Source organism: Tursiops truncatus, chromosome 3 (assembly GCF_011762595.2).
Source record: "Tursiops truncatus isolate mTurTru1 chromosome 3, mTurTru1.mat.Y, whole genome shotgun sequence".
NCBI classification, from domain to species: Eukaryota; Metazoa; Chordata; class Mammalia; order Artiodactyla; family Delphinidae; genus Tursiops; species Tursiops truncatus.
In genome coordinates this window covers 25,558,690-25,578,286 of record NC_047036.1, presented here as the reverse complement: position 1 = coordinate 25,578,286, position 19,597 = coordinate 25,558,690, and the positions used below count along the sequence as shown (strand labels likewise).

Sequence of the window (19,597 nt, the reverse complement as noted above, 5' to 3'; positions counted from 1 at the left end):
ACAGGCGAAGTTAGGAGATCTGAAATGGTGCATGTGCGGTATCCGATGCAGACCCCAAGTACTAATATAACACACGCAGCCACTCACTGTTTTTAGAAAAAAAAGGTAAAACGCCTTAAATCTAAATTAATAATTTGAAAACTATTAGAATAAGTATTATGTTTAATAATGTATCAAGTGTATCGTTAGTAAAACCATATTATAGAGTTAGAGAAATAGAGAATTAGACGCAGCTGGGTCTGCGTCTGTATGTCTTATTTTTGATGAATATATTGTTTTTAGGAGACTTTAAAACTGGAAACCTGCCAGGAGAGACCTGCTGGTCTGACGTTTTCTCCGCTCATGTTAGGGGAAGGACTGTGCAAAGGAATCAGCCTGGGCTTGGTGCAGAGCTACCTGGACTAGATTTCTGGGAAATCTAATGCCAGCTACAAAAGTGCCCCAACTGAGGAATTTAGGGATGAACCAGAGCCTCAGAGCAAAAGCATGTCAGTTAAAGTTCTACCAATATGAGTGGTATATGTACACATTAGTTTTCCACAGCCTACCACAGGGGACCTCAAACTTTTTGCTTTCATGTTAATCAAAATAATACTGAAAAAAATCTACGTATTTCTTCCACTTTGTTAACAGTTAAAAATATTTCACTGTAAGTTTAAGTTGTTGAAAATAATGTAATTTCTGGCCAATTGTAAATATTAACAGTAAAACAAACTATCAAATCACTCTAAAAATTTTCCAGTGGAATCTTAATAGCAGTTCAACAGCTACAATGCCTCATCTAAAAATATGTGCATGAGATCATTTTAACAGTCTGAAATTTTATACCATTCCTTCTGTTATGAGCTCCTTTCCATTCAAATTCCCCCACATATTTTAATCTAATGTAATTTTTATGCTTGAATGTCTTATATTGATCACATACACTTTGCAAAAATTATATACATGAATTGAAATTTGAAATAACATTTTTTTCTGCAAGTCTCTAAGTAATACTAATTTTATTCTGACTAGACTTTACTATTATGACACAAAGCAACTTACACTGCAAATTTTTATAGTTATATAATTATATTTATAAACATAAAAGTAAACTTTATATGATAAAGGCTAATTCTCATAGATCTAGCCCTATGGGACTGCAAGCATAAACCCTGCTGGCCTCAGTGCCAGGCCATCCAGAGGTGTCCCCTGGGTGGCAGCCAGAAATCTGGGCTCCAGGTGAGGGTATAAGGCCCTGTCTGGGAGATACTGCCGACTGTAAAGAGGCGAAGATCAAGTGCAGAGATGATGGCAGGCACTGGCCTTTGTTCCCTGAGAGCAGGGCCCTGGGCCCCCAGTTCTGGGCCAAATCCGAAGCCTGCCCCTCAGCCCAAGTTCCAAGACAAACGAACGGGTAGGGGGTTTCCCTGTGCTGTCCCCACAGTGCCCAGGGTGGCAGCCTCCCAAGAACTGTCCCCGAGATCCAGGAACGTAAGCCCCTGTCACCAGAGGCGGGCAATTAAGAGGTGTCCTTGGGCGGTAGCTTTGAAAGCCCGGGCACCAGGCGTGCGTGAAACCTCCCACCTGGAGACAGGCGTGAGGAGGGGGGGAGGGGAGAGCGAGGAAAGGGGAGGGGGCACGAGGAACCGGGGAGGAGGTGCGAGGAACGGGGGGGAGGGGGGCGCGAGCGCGAAGGTGCGAAGATGGCGCCACGGCTGGGGCGCGGGCTGAGAGAGCTTAGAGGTGGAGCCTGCCAGCCTCCCTCTCAGGAGCTCCACAGCTGCCCTCAACGTATGTGTCAAGTCAGAGGCCTGCCCTTCAGGCAGAAGCTAAGCCGCAAGTCAAGCAAGTGAAGGACTCCCACACGGATGCCGGCGCCCCTCGTCTCCAGCCGCGCTGGGCCTGCGGCAGGTGAGTCCTGCCCCTGCGAGCCCCGTAAGAGCCGATTCTCTGATCCGTCAGGTGCGGGCGGTGGGGTTCAAACCCTTCGCTCCTCAGGGAGAAGCTGCAGTTGTGAGTTCCCTCCCGATTTGCCGCGCCAGGGGGGCTGCGGTGTAGGGCGGGATGATGCCCTGACGTCTCCTTCCTGTTTGCATGCGGGTCTTCTCTGGTAGGAGCTGCTCAGCCAGGTTTTGGATTTTTCTCAGAGGAAGTAGTTCCGTCTGTGGTGGTAGGTTCCCTGTGTTCGTGGGAGGAGTGCGGTCGGGACCGTCTGACGTCGCCATTTTGAATGAGAACCTTCTCATTGCCCTGATTGAGGTGTTTTTGGTGGTGGAGCTGGTGTTGTGTGTCTGTTGTGTACGTGCATGTGTGCCTTCTTATGCCAGCGCCATGTGTTTCTGAGGCCAGAGTTGTGGTCTCTTGCTTTTTTCCTCCACTCGTTGCCACATGGGCAAGGGCAGCTGGCCGTCAGGTTAGAATAAGATCCCCAAGACAACGATGTGCTGAACAGAATTCATATCTACAATTTTTACTTCATTTTGGCTGCAGTTAGCTCACACCTTTGCAAACTCAAATGAGGAGCCCAGCTCGGGTTGCAGATTTTCTGGGGAACGGTGCTGAAGAGGCTTTGAGGAAATTCTGAATTCAAGCCACATTTGGCACATTCACTGTGTCAGCCAAAACCCGTTTCAGTGAATAGAATTATGGGCATGTTGCCCTCAGTGGCACATTACGTTGGTGACATAAAAAATGTGCATCATTTCAATTAGTGAAATTAAAAAAAAACACAAAAAAACAAAATTTGTAGCATGTTAAAAATACTCAGGACCCTCAAATTGATTATTTGGAATAAGTCACAAAAATAACAGCAGCAACAGAAACACCTAATATTTTGGGGGGTGCTTCCTACATGCTTAGCATTATCTTAGTTACTCCTCACAACACCCTTCTGAAGTTGGAACTACCATTATCCGCATTTATAGGAGAAAAATGCCCTAAGAGAAACATCCAACAGGGTCATCTGCCCAGCTGGGAAGTATTTGTACCTACACAGTCAACCTGGGACTCCCTTTGTCATGCAAAGTAGGACAGTTTAAGAGCTCAATGCCCCCTTTCCTCAAAATTTCACATGTAACTCATCTCCTGCTTAAATTTGAAGCTTTTATGGTCATGGCTCCTTAATTCTGCCCCTAAATTCCTTGGCAAAAAAAAAAGACATTTTTATCATAGTTAAACAATTGCAGAGGTGAGTGAACTCACTGTGGCAAGGTCAGTTCTAAGGGAACACAAATAAGATGAGGAAAAAAATGTAAGATTTTAGACTTTATTACAGGATGTTTCAGAACATCCTGTTGTGTGGCATACAGCACATCCACATAAACGCATTTGTAAAAAAGCAACCCCAGAACCTCACTTTTGCCTTAAATTATCCAAATAGCAGGGGCAGCACTCTGTTGAGCTTTCATTTTTACATTTTGTAATTATTTCTCGTACCGTTTTGACTTGGATTTAGATAAACATGTGCATTTCAGCTTAGTTGCCTTTCAAATGAAACCTAAAAGGAAAAAAAAAACATTCTTAAAGAAAGATTTGGGATATTTTTAGTAAGGCAGAGAAAAGAAAATTGTTTTGTGATGCTATTTTTAAACAACACTTTTTAAAGATTTCTTAAAGCTCCAGTGGTTAGGACAGTGCTAAAGGCAAAAATGTTGCTTAAGAAAACACTTCAGAAAATGCTAGAAAAGTTAAAGCCCAGACCAAGTCCCTTGAGAGTAAGGAGAGTGCTCACATGGCATGATGTCCTTTGAATCTCTTAAGGTTATTTTCTAAATGAGACTATGAGAACAAAATGAAATTATATTTCCCTTCCAGCTAGTTAATCCTCAATTCCCTAGATGAAAAAAAATGTTTTCTTTTTGGACAGTGATGTATTTCTAGTCAGTAAATTCCCCAAACAAATACACCAAAAACCCACTTCAGGCACAGAGTAAAATAAAAGATAGGAACAGAGGTCATTAAAATGGTTTAGTATCACTCTAGTTGCCATTTTGCAGGTACCCCTCGCTTGATGGAATAGGGGGGTTTTGGTCTTAATATCTGTTACCTCTAAAGCTATGGTTTATGAAACTGAATTCCATTGAATCCCGCACCTATGTAACACTTAGATTTTCACTTAGAGTAATACTGATTCTCGGGCTAAATTGTAGTAGACAGGGTTTGTTAACTACCCAACGTCCATTTCTCATCTTCTTTCTTCCTGATAGAATCCCAGTTTTGTCTAGGTATCTTTCCTCCCCCAAACACATACACACACACCCTCACACATACACACAAATAAATCAAGGGAAGCTGATCCCCAGAATAGATCTTTAGTCTAAAAAAGCCAATTAGCACATGGGATTTCCCAGCAGTTAATAATATATGGAGTGGTCATATGTCCTGAACTGGCTCAGTCTGACTTAATCCTTGATTGTGAGAGAGGTTTTTCTCTCTCTTCTGCTAGACAAAAATAAGGAAGGATGTAGTCCCAGTAGCCACTGGCAATCATCTTAATGTTTGAGGGAAATCATTGATTGAATGTCATTGATGCTGAAGATGGCAGGAGGGATAAACAGAAAAATCTAGAGTTTTTGATCATTCCAGTCATCTGTGGATCACTTGGAACTTGTGTTTCTATGGGATGTCTCTTTTGTAAAATATAATTGTATTTATTTCTTTCCAGTTTGAAATGGGATTTTTTTCTCACCCATAGCCCAAAGCATCCTAATACACAAGCTGAAAATACTTGGTGAGAAAGAGCAAGAAGTACTCAGATATTCAGGATGCTGAACATGAATTACTATAGCTTACTTTTGATTGCCTTTCCTCTGTTAGTGGGCGTACTTATTGGCTTCCCCTTTACCCCCAATAGCTTAATCACTCCGGAAAATCCTTAATTCTCTACTTATCATTCTAAAGTTGGGGATGTGAAGTGTGGGAGAGGCTGCATCTACAATGTTTAGGTTACTTGTGTTAACGCAAGATGTTACTGATTGAAAGTGTTAACCAAAGGAATGGTGTAGAGGCAGAGAAGCAATGTTGGGACTCACTTTCCTAACTTTTCTGAACCCATAGTTCTACTCCCTTTCCTTGGAAGTTACAATTTCCCATAGTGGTGAGATATAAGAGACAAACTGTCAAGAATGTACCATGGTACCTATTCTGCTCTAGGAAATCCACTTCCGTAAAACAAACTAACTTCTATTGATTGCTAAGTTTAAAATTCTCCATGTACCTTTGACTTCAGGCTGATGGATATCACACTAAATAGAGGAAGTATAAAGAACATCCAAACCTCTCCCACTTCATCTCAAACCTTACAAAACATTTTGCATGTCAGGGAGCTGGGCTGAACTGCATATTTCATTGCCAAATAATATTCACGAAGATCCCATTCCATGCACTGACTGCCACTTAAGGAATGAAACAGGACTACATAATCAGTTGAATTTAATTCAATCTATTTTGTGCAGTCGTGTTCAAGGTTATAACAAGGTATGTAGAATCTGGTATTAGACTTCCTATAGAACCTCAAGAAACATGTCCAGGGTAGGAATTTAGGGGAAAAATGATTTTGCTCATAAAACATGTACATAAGATTGTTTTGTAGATTCCATTTGATGTACTATTATGGGTGGATAATAAACCAAAAGATAACCAAGGTTTATCTTGCTTGCCTTCGCACCAAAGAGAGAAAATATACACAGCTCTAGTTTTCAACCTGAACACATTAATAAAAGCTCTAAACAATTCTATGCCTTGGGGTGGAGTGACCAAAGAAATTGCAACTTTTAGATAAGAAAACATCCCAAATAAAAAACTGAAGTATTGTATTAGGAGACCCATCAGTGATGTGGTCTGTAACCCTATTTCAGACATTTGGCCACAGGCACCGAGGTCATCCTGGGGACATCACCCTTCTGTTGGGTATACCCCTCTGTTCTGGGCTGTCTAGGAGGCTGGCACTGACCTTTCTTGCTTGCTAAGTGTATTCCTGCAATATGTTCAAAGAAAATCAGGTTACAAGAAACAAAAACTAGCATTCAACATGAATAATGTAAAAGCATATAAAGGTAGTCCAGAATTTTATAATGAATACTCTCCATTTCTTCTTGCAACAAACATCATTTGTCAAAAACAGTGCTAGGCCTTAGTGATAAATGTAAGACCCAGAGGCCTTGTTCTCTAGGTGCTTACAGTGTGATAGGTGAGACCCGAACAATCTTGTAGATACTTTTGAAACAACATGTTTACAGTTGCACTGAGGCTAAGTAAAGGCTATTATAAGATCATGCAGTGAAAAATCTAAGCTGAGTCCAGGACAGGTGAGTGGAAGTCCGGGAAAGCTTCCTAGACAAACAGATTCTTGCCCTTTTCCTTGAAGATCCAGTGCCATTTGGTCAGTGAAGATGAGTGGGGACACTGGAGGTAAGCAGCCTGGACAGCTGTTCCAGTGTATACCAGCTGAATATTAATATTGGTACTGAGCTTGGGTGTCAGCACATTAAAGTCTCGATTTAGCAATGGTAGACCTTAATCTATTTCATGACTGAAAGACTCAATCCCGACAGAGTATCTACCTATTCATTGAATAAGTTTCTAAAATGGCAGTTTCTAGCAGTATTATTTAATACAGGCATACTTCCTTTTATTGCACCTCGCTTTATTATACTTCCCAGTTACTGTTTTTGGCAAATTGAAGGTTTGGGGCAACCGTGCATTGGGCAAGTCTGTTGGTGCATTTTTCCAACAGCATTTGCTCACTTTGTGTCTCTTTGTCACGTTTTGGTAATTCTCGCAATATTTCAAACCCTTCACCAGCAAAAAGATTACGACTTATTGAAGGCTCGGGTGATGGTTAGCATTTTTTAGCGATAAAGTTTTTTTTTTTTTTTTTTTTTTTTTTGTGGTACGCGGGCCTCTCCCTGTTGTGGCCTCTCCCGTTGTGGAACACAGGCTCCGGACGCGCAGGCTCAGCGGCCATGACTCACGGGCCCAGCCGCTCCGCGGCATGTGGGATCTTCCCGGACCGGGGCATGAACCCACGTCCCCTGCATCGGCAGGCGGACTCTCAACCACTGCGCCACCAGGGAAGCCCAATAAAGTATTTTTAAATTAAGATATGTACATTTTAAAAGACATAATACTATCTCACACTTAATAGAATACAGTATAGTGAAAGCATACTTTTTACGTGAACTGGGAAACCAGAAAATTCATGTGGCTTGCTTTATTGCAGTTGTCTGGAACCAAACCTACAATATGCAAGGTATGCCTGTATTAAATACATATTGTAACCAACTGGATGTCATGGTGTTATCTATGGCACCCCACGCAATGTCTTATACTTAAGTGTTAATTAAATGGCTATTGAATTAAATTGAAATGCCATCCCCTAAATCTTAAATTTCTTGTGTAAAATGATTTCTTGCTGAAAAGTATTTCTCTTTATATTCCACAAACTCATTGGGGGAATTGTAGGGATTAGTGAAAGAAACAACATGAAAGTATTCTGAGGCATGCTATTAAAAATAAAACCGTACTAAGCTTTTGGTAGCGAAGAGGGATGTGGTGGTTCTTTCTAAACTGGGGCAGGAGGTCAAAAACCAAATCCTAAAATGAATAGAGACCCTATAAATCATAATATACTGAAACTAAAGGCTAATTTCCATGTTCATGTAAGATGCAGGTATGGGGAGAAGACAAATATAATCAACTCTGAATATCCTATTCATTTTATACAAAGCTGGCACTATTGATTGGCCTCTTATTACTAGAGCAAGCATTCCTTCCCTTTGCTGTCTTCCTTCACTTTGTTTTCAAGTTCTGGCTTCATGCTTAGGAAGTCCATTACTATCCCAAGATTATAAATATATATTCACCTAATTGTCAGTAAAGTTACAGTTCTGTTTTGCACTCTTAATCTTTAGTTCTTATGGGATTTATCTTGTATAGAATATGAGGAAAGAATCTAACTATTTCCCTCAAAGTGCTAGTGTATGTTGTCTTATCACCCAGTGTCTCTCCAGCACTGGGCACAGGAGGGTCTCAATAAATATTAGAGAATGAATAAATTAATGAATGCTGAGTCTGAACCTTCCAAAAACTCTTGCCAGGTTTCCCTTGGGATCAACAGTAAGTGATTGTAAGACTGACTCAAATTAAAGTGAAAAGCCTGGCCTAAAGCTAAAAGGCTTTTGTGAGGCTGATATCTGCTGCTTTGGGCTATAATTAATTGATCTAACTTGTTGTGGGAGTATACTGATGAATTCATTGAGGCATGAAAGAGAAAGATGTTAATTATATTTTTTGAGTCCTGAGAAAAATGTACACGTTATATATATTGCATATATATGTATGTGGATATATATATATATGTGTGGGTGTGTGTGTATATATATATATAAATCTCTACACCTTTGACATTACTTTTGGATTTGAGATACAAACATTTGAATCTATCCGTCTATCTACCATCTATTTGGGTATATATACATACATATATATTAAGCATAAGAGGCACTAGAATTTAATATTTAAGAGTATGGGCTATCAAGCCTGCCAGGATTTAATTTTAGCTCTGACAAGTACTACCTGTATGACACTGGGCAAGTTGCCTAAGTGCTCTGTCTCCCAGTTTTGTCTTTAAAATTGGAAGATTGACAGTATTTACTTCAGAACATTGTTGTTAAATTCATGTAACCATTTAGAATACAGCCTGCAGTATTGTAAGTGCCAAGTGTTACCTTTTATTATTATTCTACTCATTTTTCCCAATAATCTTTCTTATTTTTTCTCAAGTAACAGATTCAACATATTTTAAAAAGAACATTTAGGATTATTTGAATGAGAGGTTAAAAAAAAAAGTCACTTAGCAAAAAATGCAACTGCTTTATCATAGAAAATATACAGTAGCACACGTGGATACTAAAACTGTAAAAGAAAAAAAATTCAGAAAGAACAATGTTTAGTTTAGATTTGAATTCTGAAAAATAAAATACATAAATTGAAAGTATAAACTCAGAGGTAACATCCTGTTACCAAACACAAATTAAGAATTAAAAAATCAAGATGGCAGACTTCTGCTAATCTCTTTAGGAAGGCATAAATTGTTAATCAGGCTCAAGGCAACATTGTTTATACCAAGTTTAATAAAAATCTGTCTGGAGGAAGAAGAGGTCTGGTGGCCAATTCTGAAAGCTGAGTAGCTCTGTTTACATGCCTAGTCCCTCTAGCTCTCAGGACACCATTGATAGGGTTTCCCTTCAACCTGACTCCTTTTAAAGGAGTCAGAACTATTAAAAACTATAGCACAGGATAGAAAATTTATATTTTTTCACTGGTGTGAATAAACTTGAAAAGGAAATAAATTGGAGAAATATTTATTTAAGAGACTCTTTTGCAGCTTGTATGAGAAGAATTTCACAGTAAGCATTTATTGAGCCTTCACTATATGCTTACATTTGCTAGTAATGCCTTCATCGTAAAACTGTGATCTTGAGATGAAGAAGTGATATTTTAAAACCATTTTCTCCTTTCTTCCCAGCCTGTATTTATTCATTCCGCAAGGCATCTTATATTTGTATCATGTGGGCTCTCGCTGTACAGGGAATCAAGAAAATTTCCTGAAGTCTTGGCATTGTTTTTAGGAGCACTTGTCAATCAGGTGAAAACTAAATTGGAAAGTATTTGACAAGTGTAGTATCTTCTGAGGAGTCAGAACCTTGTGGCTGCTTCTTTGGATTGTTGAGCCCAAATTTCACTTGCTTTAAAGTCTTTCTTGATAACATCATGGATATTATTGCCTATTTCTTAATTACAAAGCAGGGCAGGTTTGGCTCTTGTTTTCGTGATTGGTTTCTCTAAACAGCCATGATTATCATAAGGAGAAAGAAGAAAAAATAAGCAATTTAAAAATCTATTTTAATTTAGTGACAAATTGGGAGGCAGACATATGCTCTATTAATGTTCAACACATCCAGGGTGTAAAGCAAACTTCTTGTTCTTTGGTGCACAATTAACCCAGCATAGGGTTTCAATAATTTCTCCCCTCTCTCTCCACTATATAAAAATCTTTCATTACATCACATTAAACTCAGTCGCTTGAGAGCATTTTACTCTTATGTAGCTTTCAACTTCATATTTTAAGTAAAGTAACTGTCCTATTTAGCATTCTATTTGGTGAAAAAGTGGTCATTCACACGATTACTAGATATCTAGCACTATCTTTCCCTCTATTGGGTCATCTCTTAAACTTAATTGCATTGTTTTTTTAGAACACAAAGTACACACACGTTTAAATTCAAGGGGGGAAGTTAAAACATAAACCATGGTGCTATTTGTAAAGCTATTTTGGAATGTGGCATCTGAGAATTAAAAGCACATTGAGGAAGAAAAGGAAGTATCGCGACACAAAATTTTAAAATATGGGACCTGTATTTGGCATGCCTGCACTTATTTCAAAGGCAGTTTACCTGCAGGTAAATACATGTTCCTTGCATGCAAAAATTATTGCAGAGCTGGTACCTTCCGGATCTGGAGGTTTGGGACCACCCCTTCTTGACGACAGTTACCAGTAAATGACCCCTTCATTCCGCTGTCTTAATTAGGACCTGCCCCAAACATCTCTCTTTTGATAAAAAGGGATATGAGTCAGAAAGAGTAAAACTGTGGCACTGATCTTTATCACAAGGCCTTCCTCATAGAATTTAATTCTTTATGAAACACTGACAAAACCCCAACTAGATACTTTTGTGCAAGTAATTTACTAGCGAATAATTGCTGGAAGATATAGTAGCTCTACTTGATTCAAATTAGGATCAGCAGTAATATACCAGTCTTGGTGAATTTTATCATTTTACATTGGTGATTACTTAGTCTGACCACATGGTTTTGATCAGTGTTAAATCGGAACCTGTTGCTAAGAAGAGATTAGAATATTTTAGTTGAATGTGAAATTGAGCAGTGCCAAACATTTTATAAAATGGATGATAGTAGATTAATAAAACTCTTTTTTTTAATCCTGCGAAGGCGGTTTAAGCTTTGCAGCTCAAAATATGATAAGCTCATTTTCATGACTGAAATCTGTACTATAAGCTAGAAGGCAATTGCTTTTTGATGTAACAACGCATACCTTAAAATACAAATTGACACCTTAGAAAATCTGTGTTTGTTCACAGTTATATGTAGTTCACTTTTAGGAAAAAAAGATACCCCTTTAATAATGTGTACAGTTAAATTGAGCTGGGTTTTTAAAAAAATTAGATATAAATTTAAAAGTTCTTGTTTTCTACTGAATAATCCACTATGTAATCAAGTAGGCGAATTCATTGCTGATGACACATTCTGGCCATGATCTTGGCAAAGCACAATTTTGGAGGACCTATTAATATAGTCAAAGGTTGTATTAGTATTCCAAATGTTATTATTAATCTCTATAAAGCTTAATTAAGGGATCAAAAGATAACTTTTGTTTGAACGACTTTATATTTTGGGCCATCTATTTGGCTTATCATTGTAATTCCCCTTTAGTTTTTATTCATCCAAACAAGTAAAAGACTAAGTCAGTCATTTTACAACATTATGTTATTCATTATCTAACCCAGTGGTCCTCAGACTTTTGGATTTCACGGAACATTAACAGTTATTTTTTTAAGGGGGGGAGGGTTGACATTGGGTTGCTTGCAGATTTTAATTTTGTCAAGGGAAAAAAACAATATAATTTATCCATACACTTTCATGAAAAAACTGCCATTGTAACTCCAAAGAAGTGGGAAGGTCACTGAGTCTTTAAATTGAATAAATTGAGAGTTATGAAAAACATAATAAATAGGTTGTCATCATGTTTCATATCTGATGACTGACGAATAAACTTTTTCTTTTTTGGGCAAAGATGCACACTTGACTTTGGATAGCCTGAGGAATTACTGATTTAGATAAAGTTCACTCAAAATTATCATCAAGCCATTACAAATAAAACAAAAAACTACATTTTTATCATGTGCCCCAAGTATTGGTCAAAATTTTGAAGGCAAATTTTAGTTCTTCTTTGCAATAGGAGCTTTACAAAAGGGTACGAACACATAAAATTCCTAAGGATGTCTAAATCCTTCTTTTCTCCATAAGTTTCCATGCCTGCTCCTTCATAGCATATTTGTAAATAACAATATTATAGATTTAAATTTCCTCTTTCAATTTTTAATGCCAGAATTGAGTGGAGATGATAAAAAGTCATAGTACTCCAAACTAGAAGTCAAGTTACAGAAGAGATAAAGAACAAAATGAATTTAGTTTATCCACTTCATCTCTCTGGTCATCAGGTATCTCAAATGTAAATGAGGGGCATTGGGTAAAGTCATCTCTAAGCTCCTTTCTGTGTCTCACATTCTCTGATTATATTTCTAATTGTCAAACTGTCCATGAAGGCTGGATTAACTATATGACTTTTTGAATGGTGGTAATAGAAAGAACAGAGTTTAATGAAAATGGCTTATCACTGTCAACCATATATAATATTATTGTATTGTTAAGAGGATGTCTTTCTTCCTTTCTCCTTCCTGCTCCCCCCCGCCCCCTCCCTTTTCTTGTAAAATTTTACTTGGTAAAGACATGATTCAGAACAAACACTGAACTGTGGTGGGAATGAAATAACAAAACTGTGGTCATAAAAGAAGAAAATAACTATTTTTACCCACCAAAAAAGGAAGGAAATAAATACAGTCTTATTCAACTCTACCTACAGTCCCCAGAGCTATGCATATAGTGAGTTTGTCAATGCACTAAGAAAGGACTGAGGCCCTCAGGGGGTGCAGTGAGGTTGCAAAGCCCCCTGTCAATGAAATAAATAGTTGTCATGTTTAGCTACCTTCCTGAAGTATCCCCTCCAACTTGAGGCCCTCTCTGAAGGCAAGAGAAGATAATTTATTCTCTTATAAAAAGTACCATTATTATGCTCATAAAAATGGCCCACACAATCCTTTTTACTACAATTATAAACTCTAATCCATGCTTCCAAGTGGTTTTTAAAAAATGAATAACCTACAGACATTTTCCTCAGCCTTAAAAATCTGCTTTGCTCTGCTCAGAATAATCAAATCATTCCCAGGCTCTCTGCTGCTTTGTATTTCTCAGAGAGTCACACTTTTACTTCTAAGATACCACAAGTGTTTGTTAACAGGACATTCATTAAGTGCTTGGCTCAAACAAATTTCCTAGAAATTCAAACCAAAAAAGGGCTTAAAAGGATACAAGTATAACATTTTCCTTTTGACTTACTGTATAATTATTAGCATACAGAATGCATGTAAAATACTTAGAACAGTGTGTGACATGTAGAAAAGCTCAGTAAAGGTTTATTATCATTTACTTTATAATTATCATTGGCATTATTTGGATGTATAAAAATTCTGAGCTTACTGGTATTTTTTTAATCTTGGCTGAAAAAAAAATATATATTCACATACACATTTTAAAATATATTTGCCATATTTGTTATCAGTCATGTATGGGGTAGGGGTGTGCTGCCCTGCTAGTTCAGTCTTTTCTTCACACTGTACTACATATAGAATCCAAATGAATGACTTAAATTTGGTCTTTATCACTTTTGTATACTTTGGGTTGCAGGTGTCAGAAGGACACACAGTATATCTATTTAGCTCACAGGACAATAAAGATAATAGAAGGAAAGGAGTCGATATTCTTCAAAGCACTAAGAAAACCTTTCTTTGATTCTGCTGGGATTTCAGACCACTTTTTAAAAATGTACTCCTCTGCTTATTTTATGATCCATGCAGGATCATTTCCTTTAGATGGTGATTTTTTTTTTTTTTTTTTTTTTTTTGCGGTACGCGGGCCCCTCACTGTCGTGGCCTCTCCCGTTGCGGAGCACAGGGTCTGGACGCGCAGGTTCAGCGGCCATGGCTCACGGGCCTAGCCGCTCCGCGGCATGTGGGATCTTCCCGGACCGGGGCACGAACCCGTGTCCCCTGCATCGGCAGGCGGACTCTCAACCACTTCGCCACCAGGGAAGCCCTAGATGGTGATTTTTTAAAGGATAACTTTCAAATTTGCATTCCATGGTAGAGAAGCATAGTATTTATAAACATGTTAATGATGTAATCATGTTTATAAAGTTGTATTTAATAGTAGCAATATCTGTAAAGTGGAAAATGCACCCTGTATAAAAATGGCAATTTTAATTCTATTTCTATATTCGTATGTTTTCCTCTTATGTAAAAATTTACCTCCTCATCTCCTTTCATTTTACTCAACTGGAACACCCCCTCAATTTAATTTTTTTTCTTGCTGTTTTCCATTCCTATCATTTATTAGGTCTCCTGAACATCTTTTGGGCAGATCTACCAAATTAGGGGATTATAGAAGGAGAAAAACACAGTGCTTTTTCAAGTGATGAAATATGAAGATAAATTATACCCTGTGGTGTGGCTAGCTTTATGTTCCTCATCTTCTACCTGAGTTGTTCTCTTCCACAGGATAGCACTGAATATGGTAGGAAAAGCTTGGGACCCATGTTGCCCATTTATACTGCACATCAAATTTAATAGTAACATTCTGGCTTTAATTAAACTCTTTCTCTTATAAATTTCAGCAAGGTGATCTGATTAATAGAGGAAATGAGCACCCAACAGTTTTAGTGTAACGATATTAAACAGATGAAACAAGGTAAAATAATCTAATAATCTGTGAGGATGGGGGACACAGAACCCTCTGCATATGCGTCCACTGCATGTGGGCTCACAGCATTCATTCTTCAGTTAGTTTTCTTTGTTGGAAGAGTTAAAAATTTCCTGGATAGTTCAGTCTTGAACAGCTAGAATATAGACTGTATCTGGTCCCCTCTGACCCAATCATTTTGGCTTAAAGAGCTTTACTCCATTTACATCTGTAGTAAATGAAAGTGCACCACCTTTTTGAAGAATTATTTACACTTTTCCCCTCTTACCTTCTCTCTCTACTTTGTGAGTGATGGGGTTATAAAGGCTATCTACTTTTGGCTGTATACCTTAATTAGGGAGAACTTGAGGTTTCTCATCTGATTGCTTTGAAAAGGGGGGCATTCCTTAGGAATAGGAACTTTTAAAAATGTAGGCCGGTTTAATCTTCATAAGAGGAAAGCTCAAACAAAAATATTGTTTAGATCTAGGAAACTCTCTCAAACTCTCAACTGTGTTCAAAATAAAACAAAAAGTCCTAATGGAGAGAAAAAAAGAAAAGAATGAAGAGAAAACAAAAACCAACCCAAACCCTACATTTCTTTATTTCTTCTCTAAACAGTGTCACAACTGGGTGCTCTGTGTGTAGGTGAATTTTAATTTTCTTCTTTCAGCAATTTCACTGTTAGCATGATGTTCTTGAGTCTTTGTATTTAGAATCATTATTCAGAAAAAAATTTAAACCAGAGAAGGTTTGATTATCTACGTTTTCACCTTTTTGTGAAGCAAATAAGGTAAGCTCAGTAGACGCTAGCTAGGCTGAAACACTATTAAAAAATGCAATTCAGACTGAGTTACTGCTCGTTATTTTTATAAGCGAGACCCTAATTCTCATCGACCCCAAAGAATGGGCTGCTGTGACTAAGCTAGCAGCAGAAGCAACTGGCTTCTGCCGGATGTTATCTCATTTGGAACACATTTCAAACTTTAGAACAGATTTTTAAATTGGAAGTTGAAACCTGCAGACTGTCAGCAGAAAAGGCTGATTCACCACTGTAGAACTTATCTTACTATGAGTTCCAGGCAGAGTTTTTTTAAGGACTAGGTTACCTAAAATGTGTTGTGATACATCAAAGAGAGAAATAAAAAACACTTCCTGGAATAAGAGTGACACATGCATCTATGCATCTTTTGGACTTTTAATATATGCTTATTTGAATGTGGACTTCTTTAAAATAGAAGCCTCTAGTTCAGTATAACTTGTGGATGTTCATGGATCTCTGAAGGGTTAATTAATTTTTTTCTGCAAATATTGCTTCATATATTTGCATGAACCCCCCTGGTGGAGGTTCTTCATGTGGAGCTTTTGGAGCCATTATTATTATAGGGTAAATTTGAGTGAAAGAAGTACAGTCTTGGCAAGGTTAAAAATAAGGAATATCTTATATTGATAGTGAAGGGGAAGCTGTTATGTGCGTATTATTTTAAATAACAAAATCCATGATGCAACTGAACTGCAGGGAGAACAAAATCCATGATGCAGCTGAACTGCAGGGAGAAATGCATGGTGTGACCCACTAGAGGTCCCTTCCAACTAAAAAAGTTTACTTAGTTCAAAAGATTTAGCCTCTGTAAATTGGCATTCACGACTGAAAAGCGAGTAAGGGCCAGAAGGGGGGACTGCACATTTTACTTCCTTAGGGAGAAACATGGTTTCATTCAGATTATCTGTCATATTTTATCTCTTTTTTTATCCTTATGTGGCACAATCACTCAATTAGCTCTAGTTAGATATTCAGAACCTGTTGTTCCAAGTTACTGATACATTTGTAAAAAGGAAGTGTCATTTGATGTCCTGGTACTGTAGTTGTGCTTTCTAGAGATATTAGCCGTTTGAAGTATCTTAGAGCAATATTTTGCAAGATAGATTTTTGCTTAAAAAGGAAGAGTGCCTCAGATTAAGTTTTTACTTGCAAAGCTGATGGAAGTGGTGGGTGGAGGAGGTATTATACACATTTTCTGATAGCGGGCAACTTGGTAGAAAATGATTATGTTTCTATATATTATCTTTGCAGAGTTAGCATTAAGAAATGTAATTGCAATAAATTGATGTAAAAGCCAGATAGTAAAGGGACTAAAAGTCCCTATAGAGACACCAGTCTGTCACTTATAATGGTAGCAAAAGATAATTGTCGACAAGTACAGAAGAACTAACCATTGCTATTATCCTTCAGAAATGTATTGCTGCTTCTTATGTTTTTCTGAAGACATGGGTTACTTCCTCTGCTTCTAAAGTACGCCATGAACCATCAAAACAGGTAGAAAAAGATCCGCCTTTTATTTCCCCCAATACCTTTTTAATTTGAGCACAGCAAAGAGCAAAAGGGGGTGAGATACAATCCTGTGTGATTGCATTTTCTAGTAAATTGTTAGATTTCTTTTAAGTTTCTGAGCTCTGCATTGAATATTTGGTCTCTGGCATAAACTTTGCCCTCCTCCTGCTTGATCATATCCCCTTTCTTCACACAACTTGTTTTCTGGCTCTCTAAAAAAACAGCCAGCACAGAGCCATGCAAGTGCTGATACACAAAGGATGATGCTCAAGCCAAACTGGAAGAGATTTTTTTCTCCTAAAGTAAAATACCAAAGGTTTTCCTTTTCAGGGACAGGCATCAGCAAGAAAAGAAAGGTAATAAGCAATCCTTGGTCACCGTTTGTATAAGCTTATTTGTTCTTCATTCTTAGAAGAGTTGTGCATTAGCAAGGTATATCCCTGTGTTCCTTTTCCCACACAGGGAGGATTTTGCACCCCCTGGATTATAACCACTTCGAAAGCCCATATTTTGCATGTGCACCCCTCCAAAGCAGTCAGACATGTACACATTAGCCACTCCAGCAACATTTTTTGCAGGAAAAAACCTCTTCTTTCCTACATTATGTGCTTCAGTAAGTGAAAATGAATATTGGCTGAGACACACGGAATGATACACCTCCATAGTGTGAATATCATAATTAAAATGTCTTTACAAAAAAAAAAAATGAGAGCGAGAGAGAAATGTGTGGCTATTCCAGATGATTAAACTTCTTGGTACTTGGATGTTCTCTGTAGTTCACTCAGGTGAACAGCCCCTTGCACTAACAAGGACCTGCATATAACTTCCCATAAAATACAGATTTTATTGCAGCAGTGACAACACTTCTCAGTACGACGCTGACCTTTCCAGCATCTCCCATCTCGAGATCCCCGATAACTCTGGGCATAAGAATAACTACAGAAGTAATCCCAGCTCTGCAATACACACCATAGCAACGTTCCCTCTTATTAAATTCCGTAATTAACGCATTGGGGGCTCCACTTCTCCTGCATCGGACACCTAAAACCAGGCGCACTTGGTTTGTTCTCCAGCCAGTCCGGGGGAGGCGTTATCCCCCAGATTTGTGCCTGGCCAGCCTTGGAAAGCACGAGCGAGCTCCGTCTTCCGTATGACTTTTCCCTGGACGGTGTGCTCCATTTTCAGAGTCCAACGTTTGACTTTCCTTGCAACCTAAGCATTTCTGCCCTATGTGAGCCGGCAGGCGTTGCCCCCAACGTGCAAGCTAATAGTTTTTTTTAAAGCTTCTTCTCCGAGACAAATCATCTCGTTAGCCTAAGTTTTCCTTATTGGGAGCATTCGGGAGTTCTCAAGCTACCTAATTTTCTGCTTTAGCCCACAAACCAAGAAATGTAACTCGGCCAAAGCAGTCCCTGCACAGACCCTTGTAATGTGGGCAGGTGGGAATAAATCAAGCCCCAAACGGCTCCGCGGGTCCTGCACGCACCAGCGCCCTTGGTAATTGACCAGCCAACTTTGCAAATGCCGGAGCTCCCTTGGCAGCCTCTGCCGGCGGAGAGAAAGACAGTGGGTGCTTCCCGGCGGCCCCGTCACATATGCCCCCACCAAGCCCCGCCGCGGTCTTACCAGAAGGCGGAGGAGTGGCGCCGAAGCTCCCTGGGAACCGGCGTCCGTTCTGGGCAGCGGCAGCAGCGCCGCCCGTGCAGCCGGACCCGAGCGCCTGCCCCGACCCGGGCTCGCAGGCTGAACATCCCTCCCAACTCCAGCGTGCGGCACCCAACGGGCGGAGATGGCTCTCTTTCTGATTGGCTTCCATCAACGCTACAGAATTAAAAAAAGAAAAGGCATGCACCATCGCTAACTGAGACCGAACCCACCTCTGCTCGCCTTCCTGCGCCCGGGGAGACACTGCGACCCGCCCAGGCTGCTCCTGCCTCCGCCGGCGCTGCGGTCGCCCACTCAGCGGTTCTTGCTGTCGTGGCTGAAACTGCAGCTCTCGGGACGGGAAGGTTACGGGCTCCGGAGAGCTGGCTCTTGTGGGCACACACTGATTTGCAAGTGAATGAAGTGGGAGGGAGCAAAGAGAGGAGGACTTTGTTAGAGAGGCCCAGTGCCTGCCCCCGCCCGCCCCCTCCCCTTGACAGAATGACTCCCTGTGTTTGAAGTCCTGAGCAATTCGCTCCTTGTAACACTCCCTCTGCCCCAGGCTTTCCTTTCTTTTCCTTTCTTATTTTTTGGAGGGTTAAGACATACTCAGAACTTGCATGACTTCGTCTGTTCCCTCCTTTATACTATCAAAATGCACCTTGTGCTATTATCAGCAACGGTTGGATATTCTTTTTTTTTTTTTTTTTTAACTGACCGAACAATTACAATTCCCAGGGACACCAGTACCTCGTCGCGCTATCAGTTGGTCAGCTTCGTGTTATAGCACGCATAACATGCACACACATAAAACAAACCCGGTCTCCGGAGATAACAATACTGACGGCTTTTCTTTACAACATAAACAGGCGTTTTCCAGACGCGAGTAGGCATAGAATCAGACGCGTCTTTCCTTCTCTCCTTCCAGGGAGACAGGTTTTTCGCATAGTCCTATGATCTCTGTTACTCTTTCGGAGTGAGTAACCC

The 19,597-nt window shown here is 39.4% G+C and overlaps 1 protein-coding gene across 2 annotated transcripts in view; it reads right to left on the bottom strand.

Annotated features, from left to right (window-relative positions):
• CDH6 (cadherin 6) overlaps window positions 1-19,019 on the bottom strand; it is a 131,129-nt gene extending 112,110 nt beyond the window's left edge. Inside the window, exon 1 of one of the 2 annotated variants that reach the window (XM_019930212.3) lies at window positions 18,593-19,019. The gene's annotated coding sequence lies outside the window, so the exon portion shown is untranslated. The remainder of the gene's footprint in view (window positions 1-18,592) is intronic. The other variant, XM_073802034.1, reaches the window with a different exon arrangement.
• Between the last annotated feature and the right edge of the window lie 578 nt (window positions 19,020-19,597).